Source organism: Lissotriton helveticus, chromosome 3_2, assembly GCF_964261635.1.
Source record: "Lissotriton helveticus chromosome 3_2, aLisHel1.1, whole genome shotgun sequence".
In the NCBI taxonomy this organism is placed as follows: Eukaryota; Metazoa; Chordata; class Amphibia; order Caudata; family Salamandridae; genus Lissotriton; species Lissotriton helveticus.
Window position 1 is genome coordinate 502,644,352 of NC_136062.1, and position 22,376 is coordinate 502,666,727.

The following is a 22,376-nucleotide window of genomic DNA, read 5'->3' on the forward strand; positions in this document are numbered from 1 at the left end:
GCCTGTCTCACTAGACTTTTGGCTGGGGGGGTCTGAAGATGTCCGTGTCTTGACTATTGAAGGCTTCCTGCTCTATGACTACAAGCCGTTCATTGATCCCTGTACTCATAAGCATTTTCTAGCCTGTCCAAATGATGAACGCAAGAGGCGAAGGAGTACAATCGAACTCCAGTGCACGGACACCAGGGCTGTTTGATGGCAATGTTTGGCCCATGGACCAGGGCTGTTTGATGGCAATGTTTGACCCATGGACTGGGGCTGTTTGGTGGCCATGTTTTGCCCTTGGACCAGGGCTGTTTGATGGCCATCTTTGGCCCATGGACCAGGGCTGTTTGATGGCAATGTTTGGCCCATGGATCAGGGCTGTTTTTTGCCATGTTTTGCCCTTGGACCAGGGCTGTTTGATGGCCATGTTTGACCCATGGACCAGGGCTGTTTGATGGCCAATTTTAGTCCATGGATCAGGGCTGTTTGATGACCAAGTTTGGCCCATGGACCAGGGCTGTTTGATGGCCATCTTTGGCCCATGTGTGGAAAAGTAAATTTTGCCATGTTCTGTGTCCCTACGTGTCATCCCTCATATGTTATGTGTGCATGATCAATATGCATATGTACTCCCCATGTCTGATTAATGACGCAATTATAGTTGTGTCCACCTCTAGTATGCCAGTTTCCAGTCCTCGTGAATACTACGAATATCAGGCCTATGTAAAGCTACGTTGCCACGTTTCTCAGTGTGCACGTTATTTCATTATAAAGTCCCCGTTTCCAGGCCTCAACAGGGCCCGGACATCAGATTCAGCTCCTGTCTCCTGAGCCTCGCTGAGGAGCGATGCAGCCCCCACCTGTATCCTCGACCTTTCACTTACTTCCTGCCTCGCAGTGCCCGGTGCAGCTTGGCTCTGCCTCTGAGTCTGCCAAAAGTATGTTATAGTTCCAGTTATCAGTTTAGTCCTCCTCCTCTGCATTCCTAAGCTACTGAACTGCATCAATAGTTTCCGTCATTGTCTAGCCTATGCGGCTCCACGTTAGAGAAATACTGTATTTAATGGTCATTTAATATTCTTCATCACGCACTATATGTAGAATAAATGCATGCTCTAGTCTTAGAGTCAATTAGCTTTTCCCCTCATGACTTCTAGTTTATATCAACATGTTCCCTAAACATTAGATACCAGATAGGGTTTAGGTACATGTCGCTCCGACCCTCCAGACTTTAGTCTCTGCTCCTAGCACAGAGTTCATAGCCCCCAGCTTCTTCTCGTAACACGTCATTGCCAGTTTGCGCGCACCACCAGGTTAGAGGTCCCGGCTCCTTAGGTAGCCCCCTCCTATGTTTCCGCCCATTCATGACATATTCTGTTACGTCTGCACCACATGTCTATGTATACGCCCAGTTACACCTACTTTTACTCTTATCTTTCGCGACTGCTACGCGTCACGCCTTCTGTTCCACCCACTGCTACGCCTACTGCAATGTAATGCTATGTGTTTGCGCTATGTATATATGCTCGTGTATTGTTATTAAAAGTTAGCGCGCTCATCCCAGACCCAGCCCCAGCAGCTGCTGGGCCCTGTCATCCTATTCCTATGCAGGTTGTCCTGTTCCTGTCCTTATGCTGTATTAAACCTGCAAAACTCCTACTACCTCGAATCTTGACTCTTATTTATTGAGCTATCTGTTATGATATATGTCTAGTCAAAAATAGGGTATTATTTATTTATTTACCACATAATGGCGCCCGAATAGGGACTTGCCCTTTCCCCACGCGTCGGTGAAGCCACGCCGACCCCCTGACCCTCTGCAGCCGTGACGGAACCATACCGGCCACGTGCAGATATTTCTGCTTCAAGTATCCCTCAGGCCCACGGAGGAGACGGAGGAGGCGGTCCAGCATCCAAACGAGACGGTGGAGGAACGCGGCGAGTCCCGACCAGAGCCCAAGCCAAGAGTCCAAGGTCCGAGGTATCCGGAGGCCCACCCGTAACCGAAGTCCGAAGTTCGTCGTCCGTCGTCGTAGCAGTCCAGTCCAGTCCGAAGCTTTCCGTTCTTGCTGCCCGGTGAGTACCATTACTGGGGTAGTATCTAGACAGGGTCAATCTAAATTGACTCTGGTCCGTGGGTTGGTGGTACCCAGACTCACAATCGAAGTGTTCACCTAGGTGGATACGGGTCTTGATGCGTCCCTTTATGGGACCGGTATGTTCCGTACTGTTTCAGCAGTGCATCCAGTAACTCTAGTCTGTTCCGTTCTCGAGAAATTCTTGTGCTTCTGTTCTCAGTATTCCAGGTAATATTTCTGTCCGAACTGTAATGTTATGATGTTGTTCAATGTATTTCCAATGTCGTGGTATGCCTGAATTGTTTTCCCAATTGTTATTGTTCCTCGTCTATTGTATTGTGTTCCGATTCAAGTTTACAATGTCTCTCTTTTCGAGATTACGTCAGTTAAAAACTAGAAAGGGTTTGTTAGAAGAAACAGTTCCTGTTCCGCCGAGGGACAGTCCAGGTCATTTTATGTATCAGAAACATGGCATAAGCGCCATATTGTATCTAGATTTATGGGTAGAGTATACCAAACAGTTAGAAGAAAAGTATAGATGGCCCGTATCGGGTACATGGGATGCCGAATGCATCATGCGAGTAGAAGAAGCATTATGGAAAAAGAAAGCCAGACAGTCACAGAAAGATGCCATCGAGTTATGGCGCAAAGAAGCTCATAAAAGAACCGAAAAAGAAATCAGAAAGTCAGAACTAAGTAGAGAATCCCAAGAACGAGCCCAAGAAAGAGAATTAATCGAGATAGGTGAACGAGTTAGAACTGAGCAATCAGACAGACAGAGGCATGCCCTTAATAAGGGTATGTATCCTCTTCTTGCTGAGGGCTTGCCAAAAGCGACCCCAGAGGCATCCAGTAATTTCCCGCCACCATTAGTTCCGACCAAGCTACGTCACAAACCGACCGCAGCTGATATTTTTATTTCGTCCTATCTGGACGACACAGTCCCCGAATATGCAAATCCTGTTCACGCTCCGCCAGTCCCTGTAAATCAGGTAATTCCTGCTCCTCCAGACACCGGGGTGCCCTTAACAGCCCCCCCGGGTCAGCCCGCCATACAAGTCCAGCCCACGTTACAATTACCGACCCTGCCAGGACGAAAAGCATCAGTTGATGATTCTAGTTTAGGGGCCGCAGGGGGAGGTCTTCCTCAAACCCCGCCGCCATACAAGCGTTTATCAGCACTCGAATTACATGCTCAAGCATCACAGCGTACTCCTAAAAGTAATAAGTCTGTTGCAGAAATCAGGCAAACCCTTGGCGAATGTGTCTATGACCCAGTTCCAGGCGAATTTAATATGGTTTTATATTCCGTACGCATAAGGAGGGTGACCGAGTATCTAGTCACCTTGCCGAATATGAAAGAAGATCTAGACAGAATATATCGTTTCATCCGTACAGGGGATGATCCAGAAAGTATTAGTAATGCCATGTCTCAAAGGAAAGCCGAGATTCAGCGCATGATATTAAAGTTCCTAATTAACTGTCTAATAAGAGAACAAGATTACCCGTCTAAAGACCCGGAAGAAATGAAAACTCTAACAAAGTGGAGTGATAATATAGCCGAAGGAAAGCACAATACCATTGGTGCCATGGAAAGTATGTACAAGAAAATCCGTAGAGAGATAATAAAGATACACGAACAGCGTAAAGCAGCACAAGTAAGCGAGAAAGAAAGTATCTCTGATCCTGAAGAGGAAGACAATGAGAATACTGCCAGAATAGCGTATGTAGGAAAACCTAGATTTCCAGATCGCCATTTACGTCTAGAACACAAGTCTACTTTCCATCATCCAGCACCAGAAGAAAGGTTCCCTAGAACAAGTATTTCAAGCTACCGATCACATTCTGAAATCACGAATCGGTTATAGTGAGTTAAGTACTATGCATAAACAGGAATTAGTGCGATCAGCAGTCCGATGGATTACTGATTCTACCACTTTTCCAGACGAAATAGTGGCACAAATGTTTCTGAAATTGCCCCCAGCCGAGCAGCGACTGGTGGGTATGTATATGATTCAGCACCTCATTACTCTGTATGAGGGTCAACATTCTGATCCAGGCCCGTTACATGATATCCTGAACGAGTTACTCCAGTATAAATGGAGAGGTCTAGGTACCGATTTAATTAGTGTCATTTTAGAACAGCGTCACAAATATAGAACATTCTTGAACCCGCATTTTGTTCATGTCTCACCCCCAGAAAGTAAACCATTCTACATAGACAGACAGAATCCGTTACGAGAAGTCCACCCAGTTAAAGGAACGGGTGGCGAAATGCAACGAGTGTTTGTATACACTCCAATCACAAAGATGGAACTCCTTGAAATGAAGAAATTAATTCCCTGTCATGACAAAGATCCAGCAGGGTTCCATCGAGAATTAAAAGACATGCTCCGTATGGGAGAATACACATACCCAGATATCATTAAAATGTTAAAGGTTCTGCTACCCGCAGGGGTGTATGAAAAGCTAAAGGAAAAAGAATGGGAGGTGGGAGAGAAAAAGATAGATTGGGCAGTCCTAGAAGCAGAAGATAAGATACGTGTACCAGGTACTGGTCTTGGAGAGAAATGTAAAGAATTACCAGAATTATTAATTCAAGTTTTACCCAGATTATTAACAACGAGAAAAGAAGACTGGGATGCAATCTCAGCCTGTAAACAGAAACAAGATGAAGATATTAGTGATTTTTATTCTAGATTTGAAAAATGTTTCAGTATCAACAGTGGTCTCAAGACAAGTAGTGAGTCATATCCTCACCTTTTTGTTACTAAATTAGTCGAGAATTCAAGTCCACCAATTAAAAACCGAGTTCTGAAAGTCGAAAGCACCTGGCAAGCTAATACTCCGTCCCAGATGCTCCAGATGCTCCAGTATCACCAGAATAGAATCAGGGAAGAGCAAGAACACGAAAGAAAACGTATGAAAGACACGAAAATGAAAGTACTAGTTGCACAATCTGTTCCTCAAGACAGTCAGAAGAGGGGTCCGAATCAAGCCAGTCATCCTGCAGCTCCCGTTAAAGGGAACTGCAATTATTGTAAACAGCCAGGTCATTTTATAAATGAGTGTGCAGTTCTGAAACACAACATAGCTACTGGTAAGACTAAAGAAAGACCACGTCCGCCTAGACAAGAACAAGTTTCACAGATTCCTCAGCCACAGAATGCACCACCGACAGTTACAGCACCGCAGCCCATTGCTGCAACACAGCATGTTACATCGCAGATGTACCAGTATGCACAGTCTGAGTATCCAGAGTACCAGCCATATTCATGAAACAGCCTAGAGAGGGAGGTAGGCTTGCCTCTCATCGAGATACCTGTAGATCAAGAAGGTCCCTATGTTCACAGTCAAGTATTAGGGAAAGACAGAAAGTTTTTGATTGATACAGGGGCAAGTAGGACCACAATTAGTCATGCCGAAGTTCCAGGGGCTCCGCTCTCAGGCTCAAGAAATGTTTCCCTTGGATTTTCAGGAAAACCTATCGTTAATGAGATTTCAAAGCCAGTCACTCTAGAAGTAGGTCCATTGTCCCGCACTACTGATCTGTTACTTACTAAGTCATGTCCAGAAAACCTATTAGGCATTAAAACACTGAAAGAGTTAGGTGCCGTTATATGTTGTTCCCCAGAGGGAATACGTCTGTTCCTACGTGACTTTAAGGGTCACTATGTATTACGAGATTTTGATTCCAGACTGTCCAATGTTCCGCAGCATTTATGGGCGCAAGGTCCAACTGATGTAGGTTATATGCAAATCACACCCCATCGTGTGACTCTCAAACCAGGTGTAGTGTTACCACGAATCAGACAGTACAGATTGCCACCCGAGGCTGTAGCAGCCTTATCCAAAATTATAGACGAGCTCATGGCTCAAGGAGTAGTTGTAGAAACTGACTCCAATGTATGCAACTCTCCGATCATTCCAGTCATGAAACGTACTGATCCAAATGCACCCCCTGTATATCGATTAGTGATTGACCTACGAGAGCTTAACAAATGTATTGTTCCGCAGTACCCAGTTGTCCCAGACATCTCTTCCCTATTAACCGCCATTGATTCCGAAGCCACGTTCTTCACTGTCATAGACCTCAAGAACGCATTTTTTAGTGTTCCTATTCATCCAGACAGCCAGTTTCTTTTCGGATTTTGTTTAAATGGAAGGAGCTATATGTTCACACGCGCTCCTCAAGGTTTCACAGAAAGCCCTAGTATTTACAGTCAAGCACTTAAGAGACAACTAGACAACATTCACATGCCAACTGACACTGCCCTGCTCCAGTATGTCGATGATCTACTGATCACAGCCCGTTCTGAACGTGACTGCGAGCGAGCGTCACTCACGGTTTTGTATTTCCTAGCCGAGATGGGGCACAAGGTGTCACCTTCGAAGCTTCAATTCTGTGTCCAGCAAGTGGTATACTTAGGACACTTACTGTCCAAGAGGGGTAGGCAGTTGACACCAGACCGTATCCAGTTGATAGCGAGTCTTCCCCAGCCCAGAACCCAGAAGGAGGTACGTGCCTTTATCGGCCTCACTTCTTACTGCAGACAATGGATTCCTCAGTATGCATTTTTAGCCAAGCCACTGATACAGTTAACGGCACAGGAGGCAGCCGTATCGACTGTCCTCCCTTGGACATCTGAACATACACTTAGTTTCAACGAGTTAAAGAAAGCCCTATGCCAAGCTCCAGTTCTAGCTACACCGAACTACAGTAAGCCTTTTACACTTTTCGTTACTGAACGCGAAGGTACAGCATTATCTGTTCTTACACAAGATCAAGCAGGACAACACAAGCCCTGTGCTTATTTTTCTAGCACACTAGATCCAGTCGCCCAGGCGTTGCCTGCGTGCCTCAAGTCAGTTGCAGCCACAGCACTAGCTATCAGACAAAGTGATTCCATAGTTTTAGGACATACTTTGACAGTACAAGTCCCACACTCCGTGGAAGTTCTTTTAAACCGAACACAAACTCAGCACTTGACAATTGCACGTTTAACAGGTTATGAATTGACACTGTTCCAGCCACACATAGAAATTAGACGCTGCAACATCCTGAATCCTGCTACACTGTTACCATCAGTTAGTTCAGATCCAGCCACACATGATTGTGTGGAAGTAGTCAACATTACGACAAAGCCAAGACAAGACCTGACAGATATTCCGTTATTAGATCCCGACCTGACACTTTATGTGGATGGTTCATGTATGAGAACTAGTACAGGAGAACTAGTCGCCGCGTATGCAGTAACTACTGACACCAAAGTTATTGAAACACACCGTATTGACACTCTGTCCGCTCAAGCAGCAGAGCTAGTTGCTCTGACACAAGCCTGCATACACGCCAAGAACCTGAAAGTTAATGTTTACACAGATTCACGTTACGCATTTGGAGTTGTACACGACTTCGGAGTGCTCTGGCAGGAGAGAGGTTTCATGACTTCACATGGAACCAAGATTCAGCATGGTCTCCTTATTCAAGCCCTGTTAGATGCCATACATTTACCGACATCCATCGCTATCATGAAGTGCAAAGCACATACGAAAGTCACTGACATTATTTCCCAAGGTAATGATCTAGCAGATCGCACAGCCAAGCTTACAGCACAGACTCTAGACATTCAAGTTAATCTGACACAGACACACACCCCAGATCCGATTACATGTATGACAGTTAAGGACCCTACTGAAGATGTCATAGATATCCAGTTACATGCTACTCCCGATGAAATCAAGAAATGGTCCGAACAAGGAGGGGTCCAGACAGATCAAGGATGGTTAACGAAGGGTAGAGCCACATGGTTTCTCCCCGACTCTATGGTTCAAGTCATCATTAATACCGCACATAGTCCAGCACATTTAGGAGAAAAAGCTATGTTAGACAGTATCCAGAACATTTGGTTCAACAAACATTTACGAGCTGCAGCCAAGCAGAAAGTCCGTACCTGTATGATATGTTGTCAGTTTAATCCAGGTAGAAGTGTCCCGGTGGAACAAGGTGGTTTCCAGCCTCCTGACCACCCCTTTGAAGTCCTCCAGATGGATTATATTCAGATGGAGCGATGTCGAGGTTTCAAGTATGTCCTTGTAGTTGTATGCGCTTTGTCCAGGTGGACAGAAGCATATCCAGTCCCAGATTACACAGCCGCGACCACTGCCAAGCAGTTGGTTCGTGAGTTTTTCCCTCGATATGGACTCCCTAGAGTCGTATATTCTGATAACGGTCAGCCATTCTCATCTGAGTTGATGAAGCACGTTTCCCTGTTGTTAGGGTACCAGTGGAAGTTCCATTGTGTACGCCATCCCGAAGCAGCCGGTCTAGTCGAGAGACATAATCAGACTCTGAAAATTCGAATTGCCAAAGTATGCAAAGAAAAAGGTGTGGACTGGCTAGTAGCTCTGCCAGTTGCTTTGTTTTATATGCGCATGGTCGCACATTCCAGATCAGGTCTGTCCCCGTATGAGGTCGTATTCGGCCGCCCCCCTAACATGTGGGGTACTCCTAGACCCCGAAGTATTACTGATGTTTCATGTAATATGCTGACAGATTACCTAGCTTCCTTGATGTCTGCCCTCAACTCATGTCGTTCACAGGTTGCTGCCGCATTTCCAGACAATACCGAGGTGGCACCGCATGAAATCGTTCCAGGTTCGATGGTGATGGTCCGGAACTTTGACAGATCAAGTCCGCTGGAGCCACGTTGGAAGGAGCCCCGTCAGGTCCTCCTCACCACCCGTACAGCCGTGAAATTGGAAGGACGCCGCGGCTGGGTACACCTTTCGCACGTCAAGAAATTCTACGGATTGAAACCGGTCTCTAAAAACATTTCCCAGGATATCAAGACCTGCCAAAATATTGTTTTAAAGGACTGTCCCGCAAATAACATTGATACAACCCCTCCCTTGGTAGAGAAAACTCCGCAGCAGGAGTATAAGCAAAAACTCCGGTCTAGTAAAATAAGTCAGTCAGTTTGATTGTCTAAGTCCTCCCCTAGGTGAAACGGTTAGACTGTTTCTGACATGTATAAAATAGACCCCCATAGTGAGAGAGTCAGTCAAAACTCAATTCAATGTATCGTTTTTCTGAGTCTCATATTATTCATCAGCATAATGATTTCCTGCACTAGTTACGCATTTTTCCTGTGTTTCCCAGTCCCTCATGTAAATAAGCATTCTAATGTTACCGTAGAGCACACGTTTAGTGATCTGCCTCCTCACGAATATTCATACCGCCTCGCTATGCGTAACAATACCTTCATCCGTATGTTGCATTATTCACACCAGACCAGCAATGCCACTAATTGTTGGGTGTGTGGTCGACTCCCCCCTTTCCAGACATCGAAGGGAGTTCTGCCACTTTTTCCTTATCCTTTTTCACATAATGGTTCGTGTGGAGCATGGTCCACGTTAACGTCATCCTTAACAGATATGTCTTTTCTTAACAGTACATGTTTCCCAGACAAGCAAGGTTTCCCCCACAGAACAGGTTTAGATCTAGAAAATGAAGTATATAATTTAGGTAATTATTCGTCGAATTTTATGGTCCTGAATGTTCAGTCTGATACTACTCCAGACTCACCTGCTATTTCAGTACTACCAGTCAAAGGCGAATTATGTGTCCGAAATAAGGGTTCCGTACACGTAGGACATAGTGATTGTACTACTATTGTCAAGTATAGTGACAGCGGGAAATCTATTTTTAAAACTTCACGTCATTCTTATTTTGTTTGTGGTCAAACTGCATATGTTCGTCTGCCCCTCGATTGGGAGGGAACCTGTTACATTGCCTTCCTACTGCCACCTGTTTTCCTAGCCCCACCTGACTACCATAGGAATTCCTTCCTAGTACATACTAGACACAAGAGAAACCTCCCGATTGTCGATTATACTGAAACTGCTGCAGAGCAATTCATTGATATTGATAAAGGTGTTTTCCCTTATTTAGGTACAGTTGTAAACAGTAAGCTAATCCGTAGGTTGACAAGAACCCTTGAAGCAGTAGTAGATGAGACTGCCTCCGCTCTAGGTAACTTAACCGAAGAGCAATCCTTTATGAGAATTGTTGTGCTCCAGAATCGTCTCGTCCTTGACGTCATACTGGCCGATAGGGGCGGGGCCTGTAGAGTCCTCGGATCTAGTTGCTGCATTTTCATTCCAAATAACGCGCCGTCTGTTTATTCAGCTATAACCAGACTTCATAAAATAGCCCATCTGTTACACCAAGATCCAGGCACCTGGACATGGTCCGGTTGGTTCTGGAATATAATTTCCGCATGGGGATGGAAAATATTGTCCTTTCTAGGTATTGCAGTAGCGATCATATTCAGCTGCTGCCTCTGTATACAATGTGGCCCTGCGATTTGCGGCATTTGTGCTACCTCTTGTATTCCTAGTCCCAAGCCCCGTTCTAAATCCCGTTCCAAGACAATTCGAGACGAGCAAATGGTACTGTATGAAATGATAGATGGTATCATGAATATTGATGTTTCCTGATGGAAACGTAGTGACAAGGAGGGAATGTGGAAAAGTAAATTTTGCCATGTTCTGTGTCCCTACGTGTCATCCCTCATATGTTATGTGTGCATGATCAATATGCATATGTACTCCCCATGTCTGATTAATGACGCAATTATAGTTGTGTCCACCTCTAGTATGCCAGTTTCCAGTCCTCGTGAATACTACGAATATCAGGCCTATGTAAAGCTACGTTGCCACGTTTCTCAGTGTGCACGTTATTTCATTATAAAGTCCCCGTTTCCAGGCCTCAACAGGGCCCGGACATCAGATTCAGCTCCTGTCTCCTGAGCCTCGCTGAGGAGCGATGCAGCCCCCACCTGTATCCTCGACCTTTCACTTACTTCCTGCCTCGCAGTGCCCGGTGCAGCTTGGCTCTGCCTCTGAGTCTGCCAAAAGTATGTTATAGTTCCAGTTATCAGTTTAGTCCTCCTCCTCTGCATTCCTAAGCTACTGAACTGCATCAATAGTTTCCGTCATTGTCTAGCCTATGCGGCTCCACGTTAGAGAAATACTGTATTTAATGGTCATTTAATATTCTTCATCACGCACTATATGTAGAATAAATGCATGCTCTAGTCTTAGAGTCAATTAGCTTTTCCCCTCATGACTTCTAGTTTATATCAACATGTTCCCTAAACATTAGATACCAGATAGGGTTTAGGTACATGTCGCTCCGACCCTCCAGACTTTAGTCTCTGCTCCTAGCACAGAGTTCATAGCCCCCAGCTTCTTCTCGTAACACGTCATTGCCAGTTTGCGCGCACCACCAGGTTAGAGGTCCCGGCTCCTTAGGTAGCCCCCTCCTATGTTTCCGCCCATTCATGACATATTCTGTTACGTCTGCACCACATGTCTATGTATACGCCCAGTTACACCTACTTTTACTCTTATCTTTCGCGACTGCTACGCGTCACGCCTTCTGTTCCACCCACTGCTACGCCTACTGCAATGTAATGCTATGTGTTTGCGCTATGTATATATGCTCGTGTATTGTTATTAAAAGTTAGCGCGCTCATCCCAGACCCAGCCCCAGCAGCTGCTGGGCCCTGTCATCCTATTCCTATGCAGGTTGTCCTGTTCCTGTCCTTATGCTGTATTAAACCTGCAAAACTCCTACTACCTCGAATCTTGACTCTTATTTATTGAGCTATCTGTTATGATATATGTCTAGTCAAAAATAGGGTATTATTTATTTATTTACCACACATGTACCTGAAGCAATGACAGGTAATGGAGGAGAATGGAGTAGATGCTGTTTGTTTGTTGGTTTAAGACCAGAGATGATCTGTATAATCAAGTGTATGAAGACATTCTAAACCAGCTTTTAATCTGCCACAACCTGCTCATGAATGCCTCCTAGGGTTTGGACTACCTGAGTGTACAGAAGCTGTTAATAGACGCACCATCATGTGTCTAATATCTAACTTTAATACTTTGTATATATTTGTACTAAGGACAGAATTTTAAGGTGAACCCATTGGGAAGAGGGCCCAGTGCATTGTTATCATAATATTTATTTATAATTGCACATTTTGTTGTGTGCTTTCAAGTATGCCCGACTGAGTCAAATGTTGTTTGAGGGGAGTGAAGGATTTTTTATAGTAAATATTCCTAGGTGCTGGACACACTGAAACAAACAGCTAACAGCAGGAGGGTGTCACCGTCCCACCAACAGGGTCTGTCCAGTGCGCAGAATCTGAATAGAAGTGGTTTTGCAATGTCCAACGCGTACAGTACTAAGACTGACACCTGCATCAAAGTGGGGTGCCATCAATCTAATTTCTGCAAGACTTTCTCATCTCTGCTGTGACAGTTTCGCTGACATGAGACCTACAAGATTGCTGGACCCTAAAGTGAGGCGGGTTTGTAGCACTTTTAGAGGACTGAGAGAAATAATCATTCTTATCGTCCTTCCATATTTATTTGCTCCTGTGTGAGAAAACTGGAAAGAAATGTCACATTTTCAGGAATTTCATGCAGTTCCCTCTGCTGATTTCAATGATCTCAAATGTAATGAGATGTACTTTAAAAATGTGGATCCCAATGTATCAAGACACAGAGCATGGGTAAAACACTTTGAACTATCAGGTTCCTGAGACACCACGTCAGGAGGTGGGTGATAACCTAAGGGTATGACAAGTGCCCACAGTTACTACATGGGAGGTGAATAAGAAGGGTGTAATTAGGGCAGTTGAATTATCCACGTGTCGCTAATGTAAGGTTGGTCCCTATACGCTTTTGCAAGTGGTTGTACTTTACACATATTTTTTAACCAAGTGAAGGCAAACGTTACTCCCTCTTTTTAGAAAATTGCAGATATGTAAGTTGAAGAGCTGCACTCATTTGTAAGGAAATGTGAAAATGTGAGATTATGATTTAAACTTAGAAAAACTTTAAACATTGTACATGATCATTTAGAACTTCTCTAGCTCTTTATAGTGTTTTAGTCCAACTCAAAACACTGTAAGATACTTTGTACTTCCTAAAATATTTTTTAGTAACCCAATGCACTTTAGGTAGCACTTGTTATTTTAACCTTTTCTTCTGAAAGTCTTCTAGATGCTATAATTGCCCCCATGCACTGAACAGATAGTTGAGTTAAAACGTTTTTGGGTGATATGTGAGATTTTAAGGTAGTTGATGTTGTAATACTCTGGTTAATATTAAAAGCTGAGCAGATATTACCAATATCTTTCAACTGGATGTATAGTAATAATGCAAATGCAAATGATCATGTGGTTGTTTTAATGTTTTCCTTGCATAATTGGAATAATATCAAACATAAACAGACAGAAAACTGAGACAATGTTTAGTTTATTTGTAAAGCACCGAAGCACTGCTTGGGGCATCTTGGCGCTTGATACCAGATGTTTATTGCTTAGTAAAAGACTGCTGGCAGCAAGGCAGACATTAACAAATGGAACTCATCACTGCTATAAGTTATGTTACTTCACATGTTGTTTAATTCACTTGAAAAGCTCATCATGTGACTGAATGTATTTCCACCTTTGATTTATTCCTTCACCCAATGGTACAGATGTGCACATCCAAAATGTAATCAAATATATGAACCCCCAGAAGTTACTAAAACATGAAAGACACAGAAATGGAAGAGTTAAAGACTCTGGAATGGAAACGTTTAATTTGAACCCCCTCCCCAAGGTGAACATGTAAAGTTGAGTATGAGAAGCTCTTGGGCCCAGGGGAGCTCATATCACGTGAGGTGGCGGCATAGTTCACACATATGTGCGGTTCCTGAAAACCTCAGACATCATCCCTATTGCACCAAGACTCTGTGAGCTTCCTCGACCCCGCGCCGCTTTGTTTCGCTTCTTTTGGCCGCTGTTCCCTCATCTCCATCTGGGCTTCAGACATCATCGAGGCGGGAACAAAACAATGTCTCAGAAGGGATCATTTTGGAGCAAAAGACTCAACGCTCTATATCTGTATGGGTTGAATGATGACATTGAAATGAAATAGTTTTGATGAACTTTAAAGAATTTAAACCTATAATGGTCAATTTAAAATAAACAAGGAGGCATCAACCTAGTAATGTGACCATTGCATTCAGACGTTACATCATGTTCTTAAGGTTTTAATTAGTTCTGTGAAAAGTAACATGAGACTAATGACACCAGAACGCCATAGAGTTTGGGTAGTAAACTGATATGAATATTTAAAGCCCAATTTTAATCTTGGTTGAAGGCCCATCCTTAACCAGGGCAATGGAGTAAATCACTCCGTCACTCTGACGGAAATGCCACCGGAAAAATTTACAAATATTGGTTGGGCAGGAAGACATTTAAAGCATTGACAGGAACTGCCGTCAAGGGAGTCTGTGCCATTGTATAAGAGCATTGCCGGAGGGGTATATCGAAAAATGATGAAGCTGTTCTGCACAGTGACAATTTAGTTTAATATAAAAAAGAAAATCCCAAAGCAAGATTTTCTTCTTGAAAAAAAAACAACAATGCCCCCCTCATCCTGGGAGATTCTTGCTAACGCGAGGGAGGCATTGAGCATTTGTTGGTGCCACTTTTTTAGTTTTTTAGTTTTGTTGAGTTGTATATAGCGCTTTACATGAGCGCCAGTTTTGTAATATGAGGACACATTCATTTTTGATAGACACAGGGACATTAAGTGAATTGCCCAGAATCACAGGATGCTGAGCGTAGTTGCCGAGACAGGTTTTTCCTTTCAGTGACAGACATTGATAAAAATGACTATATGACCGCTAGTCTAAATTAGGTAGACAGACATAAAGCAAAACCTTCAACGACCATTACTCCGTCAGGCTGTCAGCAGAAGATCACATCAAAGTAGTCTCTACACAGTCCTCAAACTATGGTCCACCCGGGAGGGCCATAATGTTGGCAGGGACTGAAGAACATCACCAACACTTAAATCAGCCTTTTAGTCTTTGACTCATTGATGAGAAGTCTAGAGGCCGATTCACAAAGGTAAACTGAGATGAAAGTCTAACTTTACAACTTTTGGTATCCACAAAGTGCATTTGCACGTAGTAAAGTTAGACTTTTGTCTCAGTTTAACTTAAGTTTACCTGAGACTGGAGTTTTGGGTCTCAGTTAAACTTAGGACCAAAACTTAAGTTAAAGGGAGACAAAAGTCTGACTTTTGTAAATGTCCTTTGTGAATACCGAAAGTTGTAAAGTTAGACTTTTGTCTCAGTTTACCTTTGTGAGTCGGGCCCTAGGTTTCTGTTGATAAGTATTGATGTAAGTGAGTCAGAAAATGTACAGAATTTGACATTTTGTGTCATTTTTAATATTTGTTTTGTTTCATATGAGTTATTTTAATAGATTGAAATGCTACGTATATGTGACTTTAAGAGAGGGGATCATACTGTGGTGCTTGGTTGTACCACGTCATATTCCTGTTGATGTAGTAATTCCTGTAACTACAAACATGTTTGATCAATTTCCAACCATTGTCGATTGAGGGACACATTTACTTCCAGTACTGTGCTGTAATGTTTTATGTACTGTGTTATTGTGTTGTTGTTAATGTTTCTCCTCTTCTTCTCCTTTGTTGCTCCTCTGGTAGGGCGGCCTTCTGGTAAGTACAGCCCCTTGTCTCCATTAGGTGTTATTTGCCCAGTGATAATGTTCCCTGGGTACTGCCCATATTTTTTATAGATGTTCCTAGTAAGACTATCTCGCCCTAGAGCTTCATTTGTTTTAATGTTCTGATCACCCCAGATATTTGTCCTATTTTTACGGGTGTTCAGAGACTTTCCCTTTGCTGTGGTGGGGTTTTTATAGTTGGGTTCTTCCCAGACACACCAGCTAAAATGTCTCTTCTGTTTCAGTAGCTCTACCAAGTACTGCACACAGCACCAGCTCCCCTCTTTCCTTGTGACTGCTCTCCGCTCCCCGTTTTTTAGTGATACTATATATGACTTTACTCTTTTGGGCCTAAGTTCAACCACTAGTAATTTGTATATTTTGTAGCTTTCCTTATGTGACAGTTGTTTGTCCTGATTAGCGCATGTTCTGCCCTGTTTGTAATACTGTCAGTAGTGCTTTTGCTGCCTCTTGACCTGTAGACCTCCGGGCCCACACTTACTAAGCCTTTGCGTCGCCCTTTCTTAGTGGTAGGTGTTCCATGGGTGGAGCATTGGCGTTCCCAGGCATGCACCTATGGATTTCAAGCAATTCCAGATTCACTTAGTTTGCAACGCTGGAATTGTGTGAAATTAGCCTACTAACTATAATGAGGAGAAATATGTTTATTTCACCTAGTTACTTCCTCTTTCTATGCATAAAGCTTTCTGCATCCATCAGTTGTATTATTACTGCATTTGTTTGTGTTTCAAATTGTAGTCTGTAACCATTACTTCATGTAAGGTTTTCTGCCACTGTTGAAGTTTATCCTGTGATATAACAAAAACCTAAATACATGTGTAAATTCTACTTTTCTACCATTTTCTCTGGCTTTTACCTCACACTGTTTGCTCCTTGCTCCCAGGGTGCAGCAAGTGGTGCAGCTGGAGCTGGTGGAGCTGGTGGATTGGTAAGTTTGACTACACAACTCTCTAACTTGACAATCCGACTTTACAATCACTATAATCCTGATAATAAAACATTGGGAAATAAGACGGCAAAGATAAAAAAATTAATATGCCATCTGCAAAGAAAGTGTAAAGTATCAAAGGTCCATCGAATATGAATGCCAAAGGTTTTTTACCGAATGGATGATCTCACGGTCAACTAATATATCCTTTTTTAGGACAAGACTATGATTCAAATCAAATACAACTCAGCCTTTACAATACCACAAACAAAAAACATTTAAAAACTTGATAGCATTGAGAGACTGTTCAGGAAAATAAAACATTGATTTTTCAATACTAAGGGATGCTAAAAGGGGATCATCAGGAAGCACTCCCAAATACAGGTCCTTTCATGAACAAATGGCTCATATATAAATCCAAGTGACAGATATTTGTAGAAGTCCGCTCAAAGGAAGAAAGTGTTCCTATATTCCTAATAGTTATAATTATGATATATTTCTGTACCAATCCAATCAGAAGTGGCAGGACATCATCGGTTCAACACATAAGACCATCCAGAGGGCACAAAGAATCTTTAGGCAAACATCGGGCAGACCCCAATCACATGGAAGATAAAAATAAATAAGAAGTACCGAGACCCATGATTAATGCACGTCACCACACACATATACGATAAGGCTCACTGACAGAATATCAGAACAAATATATTGTGTGGCAAGAATATTACGTCAAAAATATCAAGGTCCAAAATATCAAGAAGGTAAGTGCAAGAATTTAAGTATAGATTTACTATTCTTAACTCGTCATCTACGTGCCTTCAAGATATATCATCTAGATACATATATCTGGAGTTATTTATAGTAAAACGTTACTTATATATAGAAACTCACCTTCACAATATGTTGGTCTTTGATATTCTTGACATGATATTTTCACCCACAATAATTTTGGTTCAGATATTCTTTCTAAACACCATATGATAAGTTACCCACCATTGTACATTATAAGGATATAACGTTTTACTGAGAAGTTCCATGAGGATCGTGGTAAATGAAGTCAGTTATATCTATATATCTATTTACTGAAAAAAAACAGATTAGAGGGACGTTATAGTTAGGCCAGATTTCTCTCATGCAATACAACAGAAATTTGCGGTTATACTTACCTGAGCTAACTATAACTTATATCCCACCAATGCACTGCTTATGACCTCACATATTACAACAGTCATACCATAGTGACATCACTGATGACATCTCAAAAACATCACTGATGACATAACTGTTGACATCATCTAGTGAGTGTAAGTATTTTCTAGGATTTTATGATTGTTAAACGGATATACTAACCTACTAAAAAGGTTAAATTAGTATACTATGGGTACTACTATTGAGTGATACTATTTCTAATATATATTATGTGAGTGTCTATGTGACTGTATGTATCCGTGTGCATGGGTGTGTGAGTAGATGTGTGGGTGAGTGAGTTGCTGTGTGATTTGCTTTATTGGTTAGTGAGTGGTTGTGTCAGTGGTTGTATGGGTGAATAAAAGGCGGGGTGAGTGGCTCTATTGGTGGATAAGTGGGTGTGTAGTGACTGTATAAGTAAGTGAGGGGTTTCAGAATGGCTGTATGATTGAGTGACATGGTTTGTAAGTATGTTGGATAGCTGTATGGGTGCGTGAATGGCTGTTTGAGTCAGTTTTTTGTTAAGTGAGTTGGTGTGTGATTGGATGTTTTGGACATTGAATGTCTGTGTGAATAACTGTGTGGGCGAGTGAGCAGATGTGTGGCATCTTGTATGGATTTGTGAATGGGTATGTAAGAGGGTGTGTGAGTGCTTGTTTGGGTGAGTGAGTGTGTTCAGAAGCTGTATGGTGAGTAAGTGTATGAGTGGCTTTATGGAGGACTGAGTAGATGTGAGTACTGGTAAAGATCCCTAAATGAGTATTTGAGTGGTTGTGCGGATATGTGAGTAGCATGCAAGAGGTTGTATGTGGGTGTGAGTGGGTGTATGAGTGAGTGCTTCTGTGGATGATGTAATCAGTGTTGTCATTTGAGATGTCATCATGTCACTGACCATGTCATGAGTGATGTAATATGTGAGTTCATTAGCAGTGCATTGCAGGTGCATATGGTATAGTTAGATCAGGTATGTATAACGGCTGAATGTTATGGTTTTACACAAATGAAATCTGAACCTAACTATAATGTACCAATAACCTTTGATTTTTTAAATGAATTTTTTATGTTTTTTATGTTTGATTTCCTAACTATAACATCCCTGTAACCTTTGGTTTTTTAAGTGAATTTGTAAGGTTTTTCAAAGTCCATTTCCTTTTTATAAGATCATTATAACCTTTGTTTTTTAAAGTCAATTCCATTGGGTTTTGCACTAGTAGTCATGTTTGCGGAGTGGTGGAGAAAGGGTGCAGGGACTCCGACCAGCTTTTGGGAATCCCGCTGAATAGGACTCACTGAAAGTTACAGGAGGGCTTTTTAGTCCCCAAGATCCCTCAGCATCCAATAGTACTTCGTCCCCCAATTAGTAGTGTACCAGGAGGCGCATTTACATAGTGGTGAAGAAAGGGGGCTTACTGGAAGTAATAGCAGGGGTTGTTCGACCCCAAGGACCATCAGTAGCCAAGGGGACTTTTTCCTCCAAATAGTAGTGCGCCAGGAGATGTGTTTTCAGAGTCGTGGAGAAAAGGGGTGGGACCTCTGATGACCTATGAGCAATCCCGCTGTGTGGGACTTACTGGAGGTAACAAGAGGGGTATTTGGCCCCCAAGGGCACTTTGGAGTAAAGGGGACTCTATTTCCCAAATAGTAGTGCGCTAGGAGGTCCGTTTGAAGAGTGGTGGTGAAAAAGGGGAAGGCTTCCGGCAACTTGCCGGGCCCAGAATAAAAAAAAAAGGTTGTTATGACCCTACCCCCTTCCTGGGCCTATTTAGGCCCCAGGACACTAGCCCCCTTAACCAGGCCTTTTTGAAAGGGGAACGGGAGACATGCATCCACCCTACCTGGGCTGATTTCAGCCCTGGGGACCCCATCCCCTCGACCCGCCAATTTACATTTTTTTAAATTTTATTTGTAGTGCAACCTTGCCTGTGGTTGCATGTAGGATTGTTTTGTTGTAGGAAGGTGCACCTACCTGCGCAAAAACAATTCTTGGAGGTTTTTTTCTCTTTCTATATCGGCTGCAGAATGTTATTTCTACGTGTTTCGCCTCACCTTAGGAAGCATCGGGTTGTGGCTCTTCCGCAGGTTAAGTCTGGGGCAGCTTCAAAATCCATGGGTGTTGTGTGGGAACACCCACCACAACCTCCATGTTACGCCTCCTGAGCTTAGAGTAAGATGACGCAGCGATTTACGTTGCTTTGCCTTACTTAAGAGTTATGAGGCAAAAGGCCATGCAGGGTGGCTTTGCGAGGCTTCATAAATCTGATTCAGTGCCCTTTGTCAGGCATTTACCACTTTATGTGGTACAAAAGCGAGCAAAGGCTCTCATAAATATGCCCCTCGCTAAGCAACAAAGCCAGTATATGTAGCCGCAGCTGGGGCAAAGGGAGCTATAATGTCTATATCTGGAGGTGCTTTCAGGACATGGTCTGAGACTGTGCTGATGTAGCCGGATGACCGGACTCTACAGGCTCCCTGTATCCAACCTTCTATGTCAGACCAGCTCGCAGAGAACGAGTCAAAGCAGAGACTTAGAACGTGCATAAATGGGTTTGAGTTTAAACCACAGGGCACAGTGTCCTGTCACAGATAGCACATTGAGGGCCTCATTTATGAGGAACTGACGTGGGACAGCACCACAAGCCTTCTTGCAGTGCTGCACCACAAGCCTTCTTGCAGTGCTGCTCTACACCAATGTGAAAGGAGAGGAGTGCACTGTGTTTATGAAATACAGTGCATTCCTGTCCTTTCCCCTGGTGCTGCTGCACAATTTTCTTTTTGCCTCACGTGGGGTTGGGGGCTGTATATATCACATCGAGGGTCTCACTCTACTGAGTGTGTATTATCATTCTTAGAGGAAGAGCCTGCTGCTATTATGTTGTGTATCAATTACAAGCTTCAATCAGGAACACAAATCATGTTATTCTGAGCCTTGTATTCCTTTCATCGATGGGTCTGGGACTCCCTCTATGTCATCTGGGGAGGGATCGATTTGAGTGTACAGTCACCGGGGGTCACTCACAGGAGACCTGTTCTGTTCTGTTCCAGCTCACCTTCTCTTCCTTTCCTCTTCTTTTCCTCTGATATTCTTGTCTCTTGTTCTCCTCTGTTCTGATTCTCTTCTGGTCTCTCATCCTCCTCTCTACTGCTTTGTGTCTGTATCTCATCTGTGTCTTATCTGTGTGTGTTCTGCTCTCTTCTTGCTCACTGTTTCTTCAGTTCCTCTTCTTCTCTTCTCATACTCCTCTCTTGATTTCTCGTTCTCCTCTGGTTTGCTTCTCTTCTGCGTCTCACCTGTACCTGTTCTGCTCCGTTCCTGTTCACCGTCTCTTACTTCCCTCTTCTTCTCTTCAGTTCTCATACTCCTCTCCTGGTCTCTCAGTCTCCTCTGTTCTGCTCCTCTTCTGCGTCTCATCTGTACCCATTCTTCTTCCCTTCTGTGTCTCTTCTGCGTCTCACCTGTACCTGTTCTGCTCTCTTCCTGTTCACCGTCTCTTACTTCCCTCTTCTTCTCTTCAGTTCTCATACTCCTCTCCTGGTCTCTCAGTCTCCTCTGTTCTGCTCCTCTTTTGTGTCTCATCTGTACCCAATCCTCTTCCCTTCTGTGTCTCTTCTGCGTCCCATCTGTACCTGTTCTGCTGTGTTCCTGTTCACCATCTCTTACTTCCCTCTTCTGCTCTTCTCATACTCCTCTTCTTGCCTTTGATTCTCGTCTGTTCTGCTCTCTTCTGGTCTCTCATCCTCCTCTGTTCTGCTCAACTTCTGCGTCTCTTCTATGTCTCATCCCTACCTGTTCTACTCTGTTCCAGCTCACTCTCTCTTCCTTTCCTTTTCTTTTCTTTTCTTCTCTTCTCAAACTCATTGTCTCTCGTTCTCTTCTGGTTTGCTTCTCTCCTGTGTCTCATCTGTAACCATTATTCTTCCCTTCTGTGTCCTATCTATACCTGTTCTACTCTGTTCTGTTCACTGTTTCTTCCTTCCCTCTTCTTCTCTTCTCATTCTACTCTTCTGGTCCGTCATCCTTCTCTGTTCTGCTTCTTTTCCGTGTCGCTTCTATGTCTCATCTATCCCTTTAGGTCAGATATTAAAAATACTATGGGCCTCATTTATGTAACGTTTTGCATCAATGCAGTAAAACAGCAATGCAACACTTTTCAGTGCTCTCTCCTTGTGACACCATGGATGTGCTCTATTTAATGTACGGCATTTCATGTCGCAAAGATTGCCAGATACTATAGTTCGGCGCAAAAAAGCAGCTTTCCTGGAGTGAGTCTGGGAACAGAGGCAACTCCAGTAATGTTTAATTTCACATGGGGCAAGCCCCATGTGAAACGGCCTGCATCACCCCTTATGTCAGCTTCAAGCCGGCGTATGAACTTGACGTAGCGAGGCCGTGAAAGTGTCACTGTGAAATCTCATACATTTCACTAGGACACTTCTGCGAACCTTTTCTGCGTTGGAATGCCCTCCCTGCATACATTATACCTGCTGCAGGTACAACGTAGCACAGGGGTTTACAAAGTGACACATGTGCTTTGATGCGTCACTTTATAAATATGGGGCAGCTACAGAACA